This window comes from Lutra lutra, chromosome 1 (genome assembly GCF_902655055.1).
Source record: "Lutra lutra chromosome 1, mLutLut1.2, whole genome shotgun sequence".
In the NCBI taxonomy this organism is placed as follows: domain Eukaryota; kingdom Metazoa; phylum Chordata; class Mammalia; order Carnivora; family Mustelidae; genus Lutra; species Lutra lutra.
Window position 1 is genome coordinate 190,536,087 of NC_062278.1, and position 20,203 is coordinate 190,556,289.

A 20,203-nucleotide genomic window follows, 5' to 3' on the forward strand; every position below is an offset into this window, starting at 1 on the left:
AGCTCTTCCTGATGCAGACTCATTGGCACACAAGACAATGAGATTATATCCATAGATGTTTATATTCAGTTGCTCACTTATTCAACACTTGGCTAAATATCCACGACCTGCCTGGATGATCTGGGTATCAGAGATAAAGCAGTGAGAAACAGACAAAATTCCTAACCTCACAAAGCTTATATTCTAGTAGAGGAGACAAAAAAATAAACAAATGTGTAAATTTTATAGTGTAATGTGATAAAGGCTAAGGAGAGAAATTAAGAAGGAAGGGATATAATTTTATTTATTTTATTTTTTTATTTTTTAAAGATTTTATTTATTTATTTGATAGACAGAGATCACAAGTAGGCAGAGAGGCAGGCAGAGAGAGAGGAGGAAGTAGGCTCCCTGCTGAGCAGAGAGCCCTATGCAGGACTCGATCCTAGGACCCTGGGATCATAACCTGAGCTGAAGGCAGAGGCTTTAACCCACTGAACCACCCAGGTGCCCCAAGGAAGGGATATAATTTTAAATAGTGTGGTCAGCAAAGGCTTCCTGAAAAGGTGACACTTCACATGTTACAAACATAAAGCTTATCATTCAGGGCTCGGGACTGAGAATGTACTTGAGGTCAGTTCTTTTCTCCTTGGCGAGCCCCAGGAGACCTTCTTCTTCAGGATCTCTGAGCTAGCTGATTGTACATTGACCCAAGCCAAGGGCAAAGACATTTGCAAACACTCTGAAGTAATGTGTTCTTTTATAGGCACCTCACCCTTGAGTCACTGGAAATGGAATTCAACGAGTGCTTGGTCTTAGGAATTCTCTTAAGACTCCTTGATGGTTAAGAGTTGATATTGAGGGACGCTTGGGTGGCTCAGTGGATTAAGCCTCTGCCTTCTGCTCGGGTCGTGGTCTCAGGGTCCTGGGATCGAGCCCTGCATCGGGCTCTCTGCTCGGTGGGGGGCCTGCTTCCCCCTCTCTCTCTGCCTGCTTGTGATCTCTCTCTGTCAAATAAATAAATAAAATCTTAAAAAAAATTAGTTGATATTGAAATAGGTTAGGGTAGGGTATGATTACAGTTCTCTCATCCAAAATACCTTTAGAGATATGTATGTATATCCCTATATATGTATGTATGTATCTATATGTATATGCGCGTATGTATACATGTATGTATGTACATATATGTATATGCATGTGTGTATATATACATACATATGTATATATACATTTCATCCAAAATACCTTTAGGGATATGTATGTATGTCCCTATATATGCATGTATGGGGATACACATGCATATATAGGGACATACATACATATCCCTATATATGTATATAGGGATACATATATACACATGTATACATATATGTGTATATATATGTATGTATATGCATATACATGCATATCCCTATCTATGTATAGGGATATACATACATATCCCATACATATATACATGCATGTATGGGGATATACATACATATATAGGGATATACATATATATCCCTAAAGGTATTTTGGATGAGATGTATTTGGTCTCATATATACATGGAGGTAAAACAGAGCTGTCAATGAATTTTTCTCTTAGCTTAGATGTCACCATCAAATTCATTAGTGAAGAAGTACCCTGGTCATATTACCCATAGCTGCCAACATACCAGGAGGAAACCAGAGAATGAGCAGATGGAGGCTGGACTTGCCTCCAAGAATTCAGTCTACTCAGTCAGGAAACTTACAGCAAATGGATACGGAAGATGTGGCATGTATGGAAGAGTAGAATATCACGCGGTCATAGAAAATGATGAGACTGGGCCATTTACAACAACATGGATGGCCCTAGGGTGTTAAGCTAGATGCAAGTAGCAAGAGAATGACAAATACCATATAATTTCATTCATATGTGGAATCTAAGAAAATCAGATGAATAAACACAAAACAGATTCAGATCTATAAATACAGAGAACAAATTGACGGTTGCCCGAGGGGAGGTGGGAAGGTGGATGGGCAAAATGGATAAAGGGAGAGCGAGATACAGGTTTCGAGTTACGGAGTGAAGAAGTCACAGGAATAAAAGACACAGCATGGGAATATAGTTAATGATATTCTAATAGTGTCGTGTGGTGACAGATGGTAGCTACACTTGGGGTGAGCACAGCATAGAGAACTTGAATCACTATGTTTACTCCTGAAATGAATATAACATCGTGTGTCAAGCATATTCCAAAGAAATTAAAGTTTTATAAACATAAAAGGTGGCACGAATACATTTACACACACATACATATGTGTTTCCATTTTTAGCCTCTCTCTAATTACAACAGTAAACACTTTTGAGATCATTTTGACAACTTCAATGCACTGGACACCAATATTGTGAAATTTGTCACTCGGGAGAGAGCTTGGGCTAAAAAAATATTTCCTATGCTTTTTGAAGAAAAGGGTCATGTCAACAGGATAGAAAAGATAGGGATATATTTAGTTTTCAAAAATCAAACTATTCTACAGTGAAAGACACAACCTGAGTGGCAGCCCCAGGTGTTTAATGAATGTGCCAGGTACAAGTGATTTTACCCTTTAGCAGATCCGGTGGGACCTTCCTGTCCTTGAAGAGTCATTTGCTGTTAGTCTTTGCCCTTGACAACAGTACCACTGTCTCTCCTTAAAAAGGGTCCACACTTCCGATTTTACGGTGATTCCAGGAATAACCCCGAGTTATTTCTCATTAGAGAGATCTGCCCCTCAGAGGCTCTGCCATGGCTGTGTGTGAGCCGTGTACAAATGATCTGGTCCCAGGTGCTGAGCGTCAATAGCCCGTTTCCCTTCAGGTGCCAATGTTCAAACCTCCTTTGCCCTTTTCCTAGTTTTAAGAGTTACGTAAGGAGGATTAATTTCTGTTTCAATATCTCCAGCTGTTTTTGAATCATTAATGCTCCTTTTACTACAATATATTTCCTATTCATTACAGAATAAAAATGAACACACCTTGGGGCATTTCACATTCTCCCAGCCTTCTCAATTTTTTTAAAACCCACTCTGAATCCTAATATTTAATGTATTCTCTAGGCTAATTCATGTCTGGCAATGATAAGCCCATTTTGTTAAAATCAGGATGCTTCCCTGTGTTGACATTTCATTTAATCAGCTCAAAATTTCCTAGCCCAATCTAAAACAGATTAACAATCTGGATGATGGCATAAATCATATAAGGTAATTCTGCACTTTTACTGAGAAACTTCTTCCAAGGTTTATATACTATTCTATTGCTCACCCAGGAACAATTACCATTCTTATGGAAAAAACAGTCCTTCTACTGGTGAAATGAAGAAAAAATATGAGGCTTTGAAATTACCAGGAAAGTAGTGCTGGAGTTGAAGGGTGATTTTGGAAATTAGATAGCAGGGGTCAAAACCCTCAAATCTCTTCAGGAGATCTGCCGGCAACATAAAGGTGTCACCGTGTCTCGGCAAAAGATATCGTAGAGCAACGAGCAAGGTTGCCCAGAGGAGAGCAAGTGTTCCATTTCAGCCATTCGTGGTCAACGTTTAAGGGCACAGCAACAAGGAACAAAATCCAGAAGTCAAACAAATCACATCTCTGGGTCAGAGTCAGCCTGTGGGCTATCATCTTAGAAACTCTGCTACTGGCACAACTAGTTAGCTTATAATTACCTGGTTGGGACAAAAAATGGGGAACCAGATGCTGATTTTACAGATAACCAAGTCTTAAATGATTTTACATATCACTTGCATTGGTCTTTGAGGTGGGATATTTATTTATATAACTAGTTGCTGCTCATTGGCTTTAGCACAGGACTATTTGCAGAGCACAATAAAATGGCATCCCTGACGTTAGAAATTCATTCTACTTGTGGAAAGGTCAGCCAAATGTCAACTTTGCGGTTCTCCCTTCTGCACTGGAAGTGCTCCTGTCCTGTAGCGTTAACCTATTAACTCTCTTTTGAAAAGAAATTTTATATATATATATATATATATATATATATATATATATAACACTATATATATAATGATATATATATATAACACTATATATGTGTGTGTATGTGTGTGTGTATATATTCACACACATATATATTTCACTAATATTTGCATTCAAAATAATGTATTGCAGAAACATACACACACACACACACACACACACACACATATATATATATATATATATATAATTATTCTGCTTACAGATAATGCTGCCCTTTTTATCCACATATGGTTTTGAAAGAAATTGGCCTTTTCCCAATACTTCTTTTCACTCTTGCCATGGATCTTTCCAATAGACAAGAAGGCTATGAATCTGGAAAACTCTCTTTTTATAGAGAAGAAATACTCAGGCTTTTTCTTTTTTTTTTTTTTTGTAAACATGTGAAATCAGACTCATGCAATTGGAGGCAATTTTAATCATCAATAAAACGACAACATATCGTCTGTAAAGCTGGCATGTGTTTCATCGGTTGATGGATAAAAATCTTCTGCAGTGGTACCCTTCTTCCCTACATCTCCCCATGCCTTTAGGGGGTCACTGTCTTCAATGTTGCCTTCCAGTTCACCAGTAAGGTCCTCAAGTCATCCCTTTGTGGTCTCGTAGTTTACTTTTTCCTTCCACTCTGTGGTATCAGGAGCTACCCTATCTAGGTCTCATTTTCTCAGACCCCATGTGCAAATGGCTGTGTTAGCCACGCTAGGGAGCAGGTCCACATTTGAGGCAGGGTGAGAGAACCCTCCTGGCAGGCCTCCAATTGTATTTCTATAGTCAGTGACTATTCTTCCTAAACACAGGATCACCTGCAACAGATACACAGTACAACATAAAGGAATATTTCTCTCCCAACCAAGAAACCCTTAGAAGAGTGGCCTCAAAGTATAGCTCCTAGGTCAGCAGTTATCAGCTGAGATACTTGTTAGAAAGCCAAATTCTTGGGTTTAAACACAGACCTACTGAATCAGAAACCATAGGGATAAGGTTTAGAAATCTGTGGTTTAGTAAACCCTCGTGGCAGTTCTGAGGCATGTTAAACTAACACATCCGTTTTAGTATATTTTCCTGCAAGCTCTGTAAGCAGCCTGGATTTTTCCCACCAGTCTCCCCAACTAGGCTAAATTCCAAAAGCATAGGGAGCTCATCTGCTTGGTTATCATGAAATCTCAGGCTCTAGCATTAACGCCAGGCACATAGTAGGTGCTCATTTTATATTTGTTGAATGCGTACAGGAAAGCATGAGTGACTGGCTAAATGCCTCTTCCTTGCAGTAGCACATGGTATAAATTTCTCGGCATTCCCAGCCCGTTCCTGTGAGGAGGAGAGGGGCTTCCGTAGTGTTTCTTTTTTTCTTTTTTTTTTTTAAATGATTTTATTTATTTATTTGAGAGAGAGAGAGAGAGAGCATGAGAGGAGAGAGAGATCAGCAGAAGAAGCAGACTCCCGACCGAGCAGGGAGTCCGATGTGGACTTGATCCAGGACTCCAGGATCATGACCCGAGCCGAAGGCAGTCGCCCAACCCACTGAGCACCCAGGTGCCCTTCCGCAGTGTTTCTTAAGAGCTACCCTGCTTTGGTTGAAATCTCTGCTCCCCCACCTGTCAACTGTATGTCCTTTGGCAATTGCTTAACCTCTCTGCCTCGATTTTCTCATCTCTAATATGGAGATGAAAATAGTACATTGGCTTCATATAGGTTTTTTATTTGTTTTTTTTTTTTTTTTTTCGATGAAATGAGTTGTGGTGGCGTTTGTTATTACATTACCACTAGGTTCTCCTTTCCCAAGTAGCGACCAGGCCACTCTCCACCCAACCTGCAGAGTCTCTGACAAAGGTCTAGATAGAATCCGTCCTGCCCCTTCATCAGTATGATATTAGGAGGACTGGATCCTGCAGACATCATTCCAACTCCTAGTTTTGTTATCATCCTCATGATTTATTACATCATTTATTACTTTCATTATTTGCATTCAAAATAATGTATCGCAGGAACACTTAAATGGACTCATAATCTGGTTGCATACACAGTCTCGATGATCTGATATGATTTCCATGGTACCGCTTCTTTGCAGTCTTTCCTTACCTCTTGACCCAGGCCTATATTCCTGTTGCCTTTACCAGGACCTTAGATAGTTGTCATGGTTAAATGCTTAAAATACAAACAAGTTGTTGTTTTTTTTTCTTTTCTTTTTCTTTTGGTTCTGCCACATGCAGTAATGTGCTATTTATTATCTGCTCTGACTAATCCTCACTTCATTTCTAATGTTCAGCATTTTCCTTTCTGTGGAGAGCCATACATTGGCAGGAGTTCAAGGAAAGGCTGAAAATGCTTCGTAGAAACTATTTTAATCCCAAACAGTTAACGTTTGGAGAACAGGTTGAAACATATGTAATATAGGCACCAAAATGTAGGCAATTACCTCCACAGGGCAATAGGGGACAGAGAATAAAGGCCATGCTGCCCTGAGGTTGACGGTAAAGAACTGAAGAAACACCTTCCTTGGCTTTCCAAGGGTCACGGTGTCAATCAAAGAATGAAATGATAAGACAAATGGAACAGATTGATAACACCCAAATGGGTGTATTTATTCACACAATTCAAGCCTGACTACTGGAGTTCTTATCCTGTCCACTGACAGCCATTCTGAGCATTGTAACAAGATCCAGAACCTGATGTCTAGAAATTCTTAATGGCGCTCTGTACAGAGTGGATGAAAGGTGACAAGCCAGAGGGAATGCGTGCAGAAGCTTCAGCTCAAAAATCCTGTGACTTTGAGCAGTTCTTTGTGTTGGCTTTGACCTTTGAACGACAAAAGACAATAGCTACCGCCTAATGTTTCTGAAGATAGAAATGGACGTCCCAGAGCTGCAGTGGTATTTTGTTTCAGTAATGCTACTTGTGTTGTTTTTGGAACATTGCATGGGACATGACATGCTGCCTCTCCCAAGGTTTCATCCTGCCATTTAACTATGTGTATTCTCTCTCTACACACACACACACACACACACACACACACACACACACTCACACATACACACAATCCCTGGTAAAGCTCTGTATGTTATGTTGCTGTAAGGCAGCATTAATTATTATTCAATATCTACCTATTATACGGTGTGATTTTCAGAAAGGAAGACCACTGTCAGAAGCATAATACCACCTTGCAGAATCAGTTAGGGGAAAAATATGAGCTAAGGAGGCAGAAATCCTTGTTTAGAATTACAGAGAAATTATGACAAGCCGCGAAAAGTTCCGTAGGCTTTTGTAGGACTGAAATCTTTCCTCCAGGACCAACTTCTATGAAAATACACTATGCCTGGAATTTGCCCTGTCAAAGCCAGACATATTTTTTTAATTGAATCTTGCTCTGAGAGTAGTGAATTTTTTTTTTTCTTCCCCATCTGTAATTTGCTTTTTATGTGAATGGAGAGATGTTCTGGTTCTCTTCTTTGGAGGGTTGTCATATTCCTGTAAAAACAATCAATGTTGGGCCATTTATCTCTTGGTTCATCAAACCATGATGTGGGCTATAAGTACGTGTATGTACACAATATAGATTTTTTATTTCCGTATTTTACAATCATATTATTGGAGAGTGGCTCTCATTTGTTTTCCAGAACATTTCTAAGCTGATGACAACTCTTTAGTCTTTGTTTGTTAACTGTGTCCTGTCTGTCTATCTTTTCATGTAGTAATTGCTTTCAGGGAATAAAACAGAAATGGGGTATTGCTTTGTTTAATATTTTTCAAATCAAATACACCATAGCACAGCCATCTGTGAAAATACATTTCAGCTTTCATCAAATTCTGCCAAGGTTTTTTTGAGGATTAATAATCCCTTCATGTGGGCATGCTTCTATGGCTAATGTAATTTAGTTGGGCAAAGCCTAGGTTATATTTATGTTCTGACTCAAATAAAAAAAAAAATAATAAAAGGGCTTGTTGAAGAGAGAAAATATTGAGTATTTTCACTCCTAAATTTGTGTTACTTGGAGAACAAGTGCCTTTGAAATGGAAAATATTGTTGAGAGGCTTTTCTTGGTAGAAAATGTAAAAGTCAAAGCTATATTCGTTTTTCTTATATGTGGAGTCCACTTCTCTATCCATGGAAAGGCCCCTCATAGGAGTACATTATGTATTAGCAGAGCAGGGACTGCCCGGTGCCTTTCAGAGGTTTTCTTTGGTTTATTCTGGGGAAAGGGGCTTGTATCTCACTTATCTCTTCTCAGCAACTGTGACCCCTGTCCTTTGTGCCCCTCTTCATGTTCTACATGCCACTTTCCTCCCTTCCCATCCCCAGCGCTGTACTACCCCAGAGCTGTTGCACACAACAGGGTAAGTGGGGCGGGCTGTGGCAGGAACTACAAGATGGTATAGAACTTGAAGCAACTAGAATTTTATTAAGACACACCACTGTCTTTCAAAGTCACTTGGCAACCTCTTCCAACTGGAATTTCTTTTTTTAAAAAATATTTTATTTATTTATTTAACAGACAGAGATCACAAGTAGGCAGAGAGGCAGGCAGAGAGAGAGAGGTGGAAGCAGGCTCCCTGCAGAGCAGAGAGCTCAATGCGGGACTCGATCCCAGGACCCTGGGATCATGACCTGAGCTGAAAGCAGAGGCTTAACCCCCCTGAGCCACCCAGGCGCCCCCCAACTGGAATTTCTGATAGGCTGTTTGAACTCTCAGGTTCTGAACTCCCACCATTTTACTAGAGCTCTTGTCCCCAGACTGCCCTAGTTCTCTAAGCGTTTTGACGGGAAATAGGACATACTCAAATGTGGTCATTAAGAAGAATGTAGTGAAGCCACTGTTATTTATAAAGTCACAGGCCATGTGTAGGGAAATAAACTATGTACAATCAGTTCTGTTATAACACTTGTTTTGAAAACACAGATTTGTTCCAATGCCATTGATATATCCTGGAACATTTTGAGCGTAGTGTTGCATTTGTTTATGTGTGACTGCATTCGTGAAAAGCATTTGGTGAACACAGAAATCTGTGGGCCCTGTTGAACCAAACTGTAGGAATACACAGAACGCACACCCCTCCCCAACACATCTGCTCTTCACCTCAGTTCACCACCTTGTCATGCGCCATACCAACCCCATCTGGTGCAGCAACTTTTTTTTTTTTTTTTTTTTTCAAATTTCAGATTAGTTTCCTGTTGCGGCTTTGCAACAGTTCATAAGCTGCAACCCTTCTGATGTGTCCTGCAAACTCCAAGGTCTTTTTCAAAGTAAAATGCAATATTGATTGTATTTACATGTTTCTTAATCACGTAACAAGTGTAACACTGTCAATATTTTTATTAGGTTGCTATGTTTTTCAAATATCATAGATTGAATTTGTGGGTGTGTGTGCCTCCCATTTTACCATAAACCCCTGGGTATTTTTTGCAAAATTTTGCATGGCATGATGATTTTCAAGAACACATATGTTGCTTCTAGCAGGACTGACTGTATGGTGGAGTGTCTTGTGTCTGAGATGGGGAGGAAGCTGTCATTGCTTTTAGGCCTGAGGGGCCAGGACAGAGAAGCAATTTCTGGGACTGTGATGGGGAGGGGCCCTGTAGCAGAGGGTTGCCCAGCATCTGCTAGCCAGAGGCCCAGCTTAAAGAGAGCCTGGGGAATAAACCACCCTGTACTCACTCTCCTCCCACTCTCCAGTCTTTGGCACTTAACTCCTATTGGCAGAACCCAACTGGAAACCAGTAGATTAGGGAGTCTGTTTATTGCCCTCCATGGAGGACGGGTTAAACACAGTGCACAGAGCAGGGCCGAGAGATGGATCTGAAGACATCCTCTTACCCAACACCATTAGGGAAGTTTTTTTTTTTTTTTCTTTTTAAAGGAATTTTTAAGGACCTTTTTATGGAATTATTTTTATTTTATTTCCTAAATCAAGTTTATTCTTCTCTTTCTGAATTGCTTGTCTAGGGTGGGGGTTGAGGAGATTCACAAAGGTGTTTTTCTAAACAAAGGAAAACTTTCTGCCAAAAAAGAGAACCTGTACCCCTCCTAATCCAACCAATTCAAATAGCCAATCTAGAAAATAACATGTTTTCCCCCCACTTCTCATTACCTACATGCACATAATTGTATTCCTCATTTCCTCGTGTGAACTCCTTTCTAAAGGCAAACATGTTTTCATCTTTAATGCTTGCATTTTGCCCAGATTGGTTGGATACTGTTACATAATCCACTCAAGAGGAGGAATAGTAAAGAGATGGTATAATTCACTTGCTAATATACTGGCCTTCAATTTGGAGATTGATTTTTCTTACAGTCTTGTTACAAAACAGCTGGCCGTGTTCCTCTCACATGTCAGTACTGGAATGGGAGGAAGGTGGCTTGAAACGAGTCTCTGTGGGTACTGCCCATTTTCCAGATGCCTCAGCTTGATCTGAAATTCAGAAGAGACATTGAGTTCATAGTCTTAAGGATAATTATGCAACAGGGTGTTAGAGCTTAAGTGAGTCAATTTGTCATTTATTAGGATATGTCTTTCCTGCCTAGAAAGAGTCTGCATACAAAAGGAAAGCTATTCATGCCGTCCTACAGAGTTCAGATGTTTACTGGAGAAAAAAAATAGAAAAAGGTAAACTTCAGAAGAAGAGTAAACATAAATCTTTGAAAAATATTTCCTCAAAGTTTCCTTTTTTTAAAAAAATAAGAGGCTCAAGTCTTATTCTTTAGTAAGTGAAAGTTATTGCCACATTAGCCACGATTCACTTTGTTTCACGTTAAAGTGAAGTGGGTTGCTCATACTGGTCAGCCTATCACTGGGAAGGGAAATTTGATGATATTGGTAATGTTGACAGGGATAATGGAGATGAACATTTAGATCCTGCTGCAGGCTCATGTACCTTCAAAATGGAAATATAGGGGCGCCTATGTGGCTCGGATGGTTGAGCATCTGCCTTCCGCTCAGGTCATGATCCCAGGTCCTGGGATCCAGCTTCCACATCAAGCACCCCCTGCTCAGTGGGGAGTCTATTTCTCCCTCTCCTCCTGCTTATGTTCTCTGTCTCTCAAATGAATAAATAAATCTTTAAAAAATAAAATGGAGATATAATTCATATATCATAAAATCCATCCTTTTGAAGTGTACAACTCGGTGGTTTTTAGCGTATTCACAAAGCTGTACAATGATCACCACTGTCTAATTTTACAATATTTTTATCAGCTCCCCGAAAGAAACTCTACATTTGTTAGCCGTTGCTCTCTATTCCTCCTACCCCAACCTCTGGCAGCCACCCATCTATTTTCTGTTCTTTGCATTTACCTATTCTGGACATTTCATATAAATGGGATCATTTTTTTTTTTTTTTTTTTTAATCAGAAGACGAGCTTTTTATTCTGTCCATTGTTCTCCTCAGTACTGATGCTGAGCGGCCGTGGGTGAGGCAGACTTCGGGCTACCTCTCAGCTAGGGCTTTCCCTGCCTTTGGGGGCTACTTCCCTGGTAGCCCCGAGGTGAAAGCAGAGAAGAGCTGGAAGGAGGCAAGAGATGAAGGAAGAAGCGGGACCTAGAGAGTGGCCTCCTCATATCGAGGACTTAGCCAGATCGGGAGGAGGAGGCCCACAGGTGACTTCTGTCCTCCTGTTCCACAGATTCGAAACCTTCCAGCCCAGGCCAAGAAGCTGCTGGGGGTGTCTGTCAAACAATCACCAGTTCCTGGTCCTCTGAGACGCCGTACTTGGTCTTATGCTGGTCAAAGAGTTGGCGTAGTCACATATGGCTTCTTTTTTTTTTTTTTTTTTTTGCATCTGGCTTCTTTCACTTAGTGCACTGTTCTAAAGGTTGGTCCACATGCAGTGGATTTCAGTACATTCCTTTTTATTGTCACATACTATTCCAGTACACACCATGTTTTCTGTATCCATTAATCCATTGATGGGCATTTGGATGTTTCTACTTTTTGGCTGTAGTGAATAATGCTGCTGTGAACATTCACGTATGTGGTTCTGTATGGACATATATTTTTGTTTCTCTAGTAGTGGAGCTGCCGAGTCATGCCGTAACTCTAAATGTAATCTTTTGGTGAACTGCCAGACTGTTCTCCAAGGGAGGTACAGGATTTTACGTTCCTACCAATGGCACCTGAGGGTTCCAGTGTCTCCGTATCTCTGTCAACAATTGCTGGCATCTGTCTCTTTGATTATAGACATTTTAGTGGATGTGAAGTCACATGTCATTGAGATTTTCATTTGCATTTCCCTGATGGCTAATAATATTGAGCATCTTTTTTATGTGCTTGTTGGCCATTTGTCTATCTTTGGAGAAATGTCTACTCAGATCCCTCATCTTTTACATATTGGGTTATGTGTTATTTTATTATTACACTGTAGTAGTTTTTATACTTCATATATGAGTATCTTATCAAATATATGATTTGCGAGTATTTTTCTATCATTCTGTAGGTTGTCTTTTCATATTCCTCACAGTATCCTTGGACGCACAGAAGTTTTTAAAATTTCAATTGATTTTAATTTATCTACTTTTCTGTTGTCACTTGGGATTTTGGTGTCCTATCCAACACAATCTTGTCTAACCTAAGATCATGAAGATTTTCCCCTACGTTTTCTTCTGGTAGTTTTATAGTTTCATCTCTTACATCAAGGTTTGTGATCCATTTTGAATTAATTTTTGTGTGTGGTGTGAGGAAGGAATCTAACTTTATTCCATTGCATTTGATTATCAAATTGTTCTGGAACATTTGTTGCACAGACTATTATTTTCCCTTTGAATTGTCTTGACATGCTATTGAACATCAATTGGCTATAAATATATGGGTTTGTTTCTAGACTCTTAGTTATATTCCAGGCTTGTAGGCTTTTAGATAGACCCTTTCAGATCATAGAGTGTAGGAGTCATACACTCAAAGGTCTGTCAAGTGTAGCCAGGAGTAAATGGATAAAGTGTGTCAGGTATACTTAGGAGTATGGGCTTTACCCAGTAGTTGTCATATGGGAATATAAGATGAAGTCAGTTGTATCTTTTGATTTTTCAAAAGAAGCCAGAAATTTTATTTCTTCTTCTGGAAAAATATCTTGAGTTATAGTCAAACAACTAATTTAGTTTAAAAAATGACTGGCCAAAGAAAACACATCTTTAGGCAGCACTTGGCCCATTATCTGCCTGTTTTCAGCTTCTGAAACACTTCAGCTCTTCCATTTGTATAGATAAGGTTGCCAGGTCTCGGTTGAGGTAACTGATCTAGATTACATTGTTATTTGTGGCAAATTCAGATCTAGAAATTGAAATCAATGCTCTCTACCTCCTAGTTTAATACTACTAGTATATCAATATTCTAAGAATTCACTATTTTTCTAATAATATTTTCTTATCACCATGAACAATGAAGAAATAAAATCTTTAACAACAACAACAAACAAACAACAAAACAAACAAACAAAAAAACCCCCAACCCTGTGAGACCTAAACACATGTTTAGGTGGGAGCTGGGTTATTAAGAGTTCTCCACTATAATTTAAAAGATGATATCTAACCTGTTTCCAGAAGTACAGTCGAAAAACTTTGTTTTTTGTTTTTTTGTCTGACAAGAGACAAAAAAGCAATGCACAACTCTCACCCCCAAGAACACACACACCCTGTGCACCCAACAATGAATAAGGCATGCTTCTGAAAGTCTTGCCTTTGTTGTCATGGTTGTAAATATACCACATGTGGAAGGATTCAAACTCATTGTTTCAATTTTATCTGCTCTGTTGTGTGTTCAAGGCCTTTGTCGAGAGCAAATACTTCCTTCCCTGGGAGCCTCTCAATGTCATACTTTCTCATTCCAACAACCATTCCAGGAGGGACGTTCCCAACTCCCGTGCCAGAATCTGTTGGAGAAGCATGAGTCTCCTGCAGTATTCATGCATGCATTTCCCAACTTTTTCACATTTGATTCAATTCAGCAAATGTGTGACGAAGACAGATATGCCAGGAATCGTTATGGGACTACTAACATGAATAAGAAGTCTGACAGTCCAAAAGACAAACACACTAAGAAGAAAGAAATATGTTAGAACTAAAGCTGCAAACGATAGATGGAAATGGAGTACAGCAAAGACTTCTCAGTCAGGGGAGTTATGCAGGACTGCACATCGCATGGACATTTGTACATCTGGGAGAAGCGATTAGCACACACCAAGACAAAAACGTGCAAATATGCAGAAATTCAGAGCATAGGTTTAAATCAGGACAAAGATAAATGAAAAATTTAGTCATCTTGAATTCTTAACCTGCTTATCATCAACCTCCAGATGTTTGATATTTAAATAAAGCAACTGCATAATTGATGGAATTCTACTTTTCATTCATTCATTTGGATAGTCAATAATATGCAGTTTGCCAACTCTTGGGAGAAAATTTTATTGTCCTCCTAATTTACTTCCAAGGGCAGGAGAGAATTTGAAAGTGATCAAGAGGTTGTTTGGGGAAAGTAAAGTACAAGATGGTCAAGTCTCTGTTTCACAGTTACCTAGGGTAAATATATTTATGACAAGATGCTTTTACTATTTATGAAGATTCTCTTTTTTTTCTTACTTTGCCAGAGGAACACATTGTTCTTGAGCTTTTGGGAAAAGATGGTGTATAGTCTGAGAAGTAGTTGTCTAGATGGGTTTAAATGAGCAAGGGACTTAATTAGGAGAAGCACCTGAAAGAGAATGGGAAGGGAAGTGGTAAGATTCAGAGCGCCATCAGATGGCCAAACCATCTGCCCCAGGTGAAGTGAGGAGGAAGGGAGTCTGATTGAACTTAACATCTTAGATTGCTGTGCTGTCTCAGGAGCTTTGGCAAAGCCACTGAGGAGTCCTTGAGCTAATGCTGGCTGTTAGAGGGGCCCCATGTTGCCCAGTCATAGAACCGCTTTAGTAGCCCTGCCACGCCCAGATGGTGGGAATAGCTTCTGGGAAGTGAGGGCTGGGTGCAAAGGTGGTGGTGGATTTCAGGCTGGAGCCTCTGGGTCTTCAGTTAATTGCACTCCCTGAAGTTTGAAGTCTTTAAAGTGCAGTTTCATGGCAGACAAAAATGGTAATTTTGTTAGGTTATAGATAACTATAATAAGAGATCCCAGAATACAGTGGCTTAAATAAAGCAGAGCTTTATTTATCTCTGAAATCAGGATTTCAAGCTGGATATTGGGGATCTAGGCTCCTTCTATCTTGTTCCACCATTCTGGCAGGTTCCCTTTATGCACATAATGGGTGGTAGCACAAGATGGCTCACCAGCACGTGGTATTGTGGCCAGCTGGACAGAAGGGAAGCCCCTTTCCCTTAAAGGACCTGAGCTAGAAGCTGGACACCTCCATTTCCGTTCTTATTTTATTTGCCAGAGCTCGATTATATTAGTTACGTCTGGCTGCTGTAACACAGTACCACAAATTTAGTAGCTTGAAACCACCGACATTTATACTCTCACAATTTTCCGTTTCACTGGCTGAATGGAGGCGTCTGCACAGCGGCATTCCTTCTGGAGGCTCTATGGGACAGCTTCCTTTCATTTTCTAGCTTCTGGTGACTCCTGGGCTGTGATGGCATCACTCTAATCTCTGCGTGTTCCCATTGCCTTCTCTTCTTCTGTATACAATCTCCCTCTGCTTCTATTCAATCAATCAATCAATTAATTAATTAATGTATTTATCTTTTTCAAGTTTTTATTTAAATGTTAGTTACTTAATATGCAGTCTAATGTTAATTTCAGGTGTAAGAATTTAGTGATTCATCACTTACATATAACACGCAGGGTTCAGCGCAAGTGCCCTCCTGAATACCCATCTCCCATTTAAGCCATCCCCGACCCATGTCCCTCTAGCAACACTCAGTTTGTTCTCTATAGTTAAGAGTCTGTTTTCTGGTTTGCCTATTTTTGTTTTCCCCTATGTTCATCTGTTTTGCTTCTTAAATCCCATATAGAGTGAAATCGTATGGCATTTGTCTTTCTCCGACTGACTTGTTCCACTTAGCATAATACTCTGTAGGTCCATCCACGTCATTGCAAATGTCAAGATCTCATTCTTTCTTATGGCTGAGTAATATTCCAATGTACAAATATGTACCACATCTTTATCCATTTATCAGTGGACGGACATTTTGGCTCTTCCCATAATTTGGCTGTTGTTGATAATGTTGCTATCAACATCATGTTTCATGCATCCCTTTAAATCAGTATTTTTGTGTTATTTGGGTAGACACCTAGCAGTGCAATGGCTAGATGGTAGGGTAGTTCTCTTTTGAACTTTTCGAGGAAGATCTGTACTGTTTTCCAGAATGACTGAACCAGTTTTCCTCTGCCTCTATTTTATAACAACACTGGTGACTGCCTTTAGGGACCACCTGGATAATCCAGGACAGTCTCCTCATCTCAAGATCCTTAACTCGGTCACATCTGCAGTCTTTTACCACTTAAGGGAACATTCACAGGTTCCAGGGAGTAGGACCTGGATATCCTTGGAAACCATAACCCAGACTCTGACATCAGTCACATAACCACACTTAACAGCCTGGGAAATAACAGTCTTTTGCAGAGTGCTATGTTCATCACAAGTTAAAGGGTTTTATTACTAAAGTTAGAGTGGGAGAATGGATATTGGGTTCCAATCAGCCATCTCTTTTTCAGAAGTTTCTTAAAAATATCGTGGTGTGAACCTTATAGTAAAAAACTTCACGTCATCAACTCTAAATTATATAATTTTCGGAATACTTGAAGTCCACGAGAGATTGAATTGTAAGTGTATTGCTTTTGCCTGGCCACTTTTTATCATGCATCTCTGCCCTAATTTTCTGGTTACAGTGTCCTAAGTTTCCTTTGAACAAATGCCTTGTCCCAAAATTCAGTTCATGTGGTGTGTGGTACATGTACCATAGATCTGACCAATTTACATTTTTTTATTTGTTCCGAGTTGGGTCTGAAATCCACAGGGGTTTTCCCAAGACCATAGGACTTATGGAGACAACAGGGAAAATGATGGTCTCTTTCCAGTGGGATTGCTGAATTGGTAGACCTAAGCTAGAACTGCTGATAACCATCTTTGCACAGGAAGTGAAAGGCCTGCTCAAGAGTGGCATCAGCCCACAGGAGCAGAGGGCTAGGGAAAAACATGTTTTTGGTGACATCATTTGAGTATCCGCATCCAGCAACACCTGAACCAAATATACCCCTGGACTTTTTAGGTGAGTCAGTTAGTGGCTCTGTCCTATCTCTACTTTGCTTATTCTTTTTGCCACTAGGGTTGAGTTTTATCACTTGAAACCAAGAGGCCTGATGAATGCAAAGTTGAGTAGTATGCTGAAGAAAATGCATCAAGTTATAGGCAAAGTCAAGGCTAAAATTCAGATATCCTTCCTTTTAAGCTATTCTATTGTACTGCCTTTCCTTCTTTGCACATAATGGCTGTTGACCAAGTTTCTTTTGATTACACTATAAAGTGGAAGTCTTTTAGTCCCTTAGTCAATCTTGACTTAAAAAAAATGGCTTGAGTTCTTATGTGATTTCTTCTCATCTGACCTACCAGTTTCAATAGCTTATCAAAGGAGTATCACTGACAAATCGAATTTGTGACGATGTTGAATATCCTGGTTTTGTCTGGGAAATAAGGAAGGAAAAGAGGGTAATTTCAAAATGCCAAGAAGAGGTAAGGCAGAGATTGATGACCTTTTTTGTTGTTGTTTCCGGCAGATTTATAATGCAATAAAGTTTGTTCTGCAATCATTTAGCCCATGTGGTTGATATTAGATTTTTCAGTCAAAACTGTTCATGTCTTCAAGAGGCTCTGAAGCTTTTTATTTAAGTGAAGGATGCTGCTAAAATGTTGAACTCGACATTCCCCCTGAAGTTCTTTTAAGACTATTATGAATAGTCCAGTTTTAAGAAATTCCAGATGAATTGTGCAAACTAAGATGAAAGACAGAGCATACAAGCAGCTGTGCACAGGAATTATGCAGAAGTATGCAAATTTTGACCCCAGTAATGATGGAAATGTTAACCTTATGTTTCAGTAATAATAATAACTACTCTGATCTAATGGTGAGCTAAGAGGTGCAAAGGGCAGTTGGAGTCAAGAATTAATAAGAAGTAAAGAAGGCCCCCCTCCATGACATCAGGTTATTTGTCTGAACACCTTATTGTTCAGTGCAATTCACCATAGAAACAAATATTAACAGTGGCATGTTCATGGCACAGGTACTTGTCATGAAATGTAAACCTGTTTTATAAAAACTTGATCCTTAAGCTTCCATGAAACAAGATACTGATTTATTTTTTAGAAGCTGAATGCTTTTAAGCTTAAGAAACCTTATGACAGGGCGCCTGGGTGGCTCAGTGGGTTAAGCCGCTGCCTTCGGCTCAGGTCATGATCTCAGGGTCCTGGGATCGAGGCCCGCGTCGGGCTCTCTGTTCAGCGGGGAGCCTGCTTCCCTCCCTCTCTCTCTCTCTCTCTCTGCCTGCCTCTCCGTCTACTTGTGATCTCTCTCTGTCAAATAAATAAATAAAATCTTTAAAAAAAAAAAAAGAAACCTTATGACAATGTTAGAATTTGGTGGCAAGCAGAAGTCAAGTCTTCCAGTGTTGGGAAGGGAAAAAAGGGAAAGGAAATTCATGGGCTTGAGACGATGGCAAGGAGAAGACTCCAGGTCTGGGCATGTGATAAAACGTTCTGGAGGTAAGAGTAGCAGTCGCTAATTGAGTACTCACTATGTGCCAGCTGCAATAGAGCACTTTGTAGTTACGGTATCATTAAAACCTCAGAATAGCTCTATGGGTGAAGGAAAACAGAGGTTTTCCTAAAGTTTCAAAGCTGGAAAGAGGTGGGGCAGACGCTATGCAAGTCTATCAGAGCTTGTAAACACTCCGCTGTGAACACCCAGCTACACGGTGGGTACCCTCAAACCTCACCAAGTCGCTGTCCACGAGGCTACATTTAGCTCTTACCTAACCAGAGTCCATCAGGCCAACCAGAATATCTTCTTCTCTTCAATGTTTAAAAAAATTTCCTGTAGGTTTTCAAAATCAATGTTTATTTTGCAAATCATTTATCAATCTGTAAAAAATAAAACATTGCAGTTAAGAATAGGGTTTACTTTGCCTGTCACCACTGGCATTATTCCTTCCCTGCCTTTATGGTGGGCACTTGGACTCCATGACGACCAGCACCTGTGACTCACCTTGACCATGTCTGACACCCATTTCACAGACAGGGTAAGTCTAGAGAAGCTCTCCAGGGGAACTCTAAATGGGTCCTGTCTTTCTCAGAGCCTTTTAGCTTGTTCTACCATCTTCAACATGCTCTTTTCATCTCATGGTCCAATGTAACTTCCAGCTCTGGCTATCATGCTGGACTTTGACTTTTACCAATAGGGAAGAAGAAAAATTAAGAAGAGGACATGCTTGGTCTCTTTAAAGACAAGAATGCAAAGGGGCGTGTATCACTTCTCCATTGTTCAAAGCAAGATCACATGGTGTATCCCCTGTGTTTGTATGGAGTTATGGCAGATACTGTCAATAGTTACCCAATATCTGTTCTTCCCTCTCTTTTTGTAATGGACTCTCCAAATTTTAGCTCGTGAGAGTCCGCCTTCCCCAACATCACCTTTGGCAGTTCTAGGATCTAGCCAGTACCCTTTCTTGTACTCTCCTGGCCCCACAAACAGGTCTCAAAGCGACTAGGCATTTATATGATTGTCCACCCTGGAGTTTCTGTAGCTCGTATCTGCTTACAGATTGGACCTACACCTCAAAGAGTCCTAGAACAAATGTCTGATCTCTACCTGTTTCTGAAATATAGCCACTGCAGCTGCAAGAGAGGCTGAGAAATATTGTCTTTATTTGGGACACCATATGCTTATCTAATGATTGAGTGTTTTTGTTTTTGTTGTTGAAAGGAAGGAGGACAGGATGGAAATTGTAGGACAACTGAAAATATTACATTTAGTTAAAACATATGCAATGCAACTAAATCAGTGCTCAGAGGGCATGTTGTGTGTATTAAAAAAGAAAAGCAATAGAGAAGTAATGAGACCAGAACTCAAGAGTTAGAAAAAGAACAGAAAAAACCCAAAGAAAGTAGAGAGGAGAAGCTAATAAAGATAAGAGCAAACATTAGTGAAACAGAAAACAAGCAGTAGAGATGATCTGCAGAAACAAAGTACGGTTCTTTGAAAAGATTAATGAAGTAGACAAACAATAAAGAGGAAAGGCACACAAAAACATAACTGA

At 39.9% G+C, this 20,203-nt stretch overlaps 1 long non-coding RNA gene across 1 annotated transcript; it reads right to left on the reverse strand.

Annotated features, from left to right (window-relative positions):
* Positions 1-7,140: 7,140 nt before the first annotated feature.
* Positions 7,141-19,007, reverse strand: LOC125110281 (uncharacterized). The gene is made up of 4 exons (XR_007130550.1): positions 18,884-19,007; positions 14,536-14,647; positions 8,632-10,380; positions 7,141-8,428 (listed from the first exon to the last, which is right to left on the reverse strand). It is a non-coding gene; the product is annotated as an uncharacterized LOC125110281 (long non-coding RNA).
* Between the last annotated feature and the right edge of the window lie 1,196 nt (positions 19,008-20,203).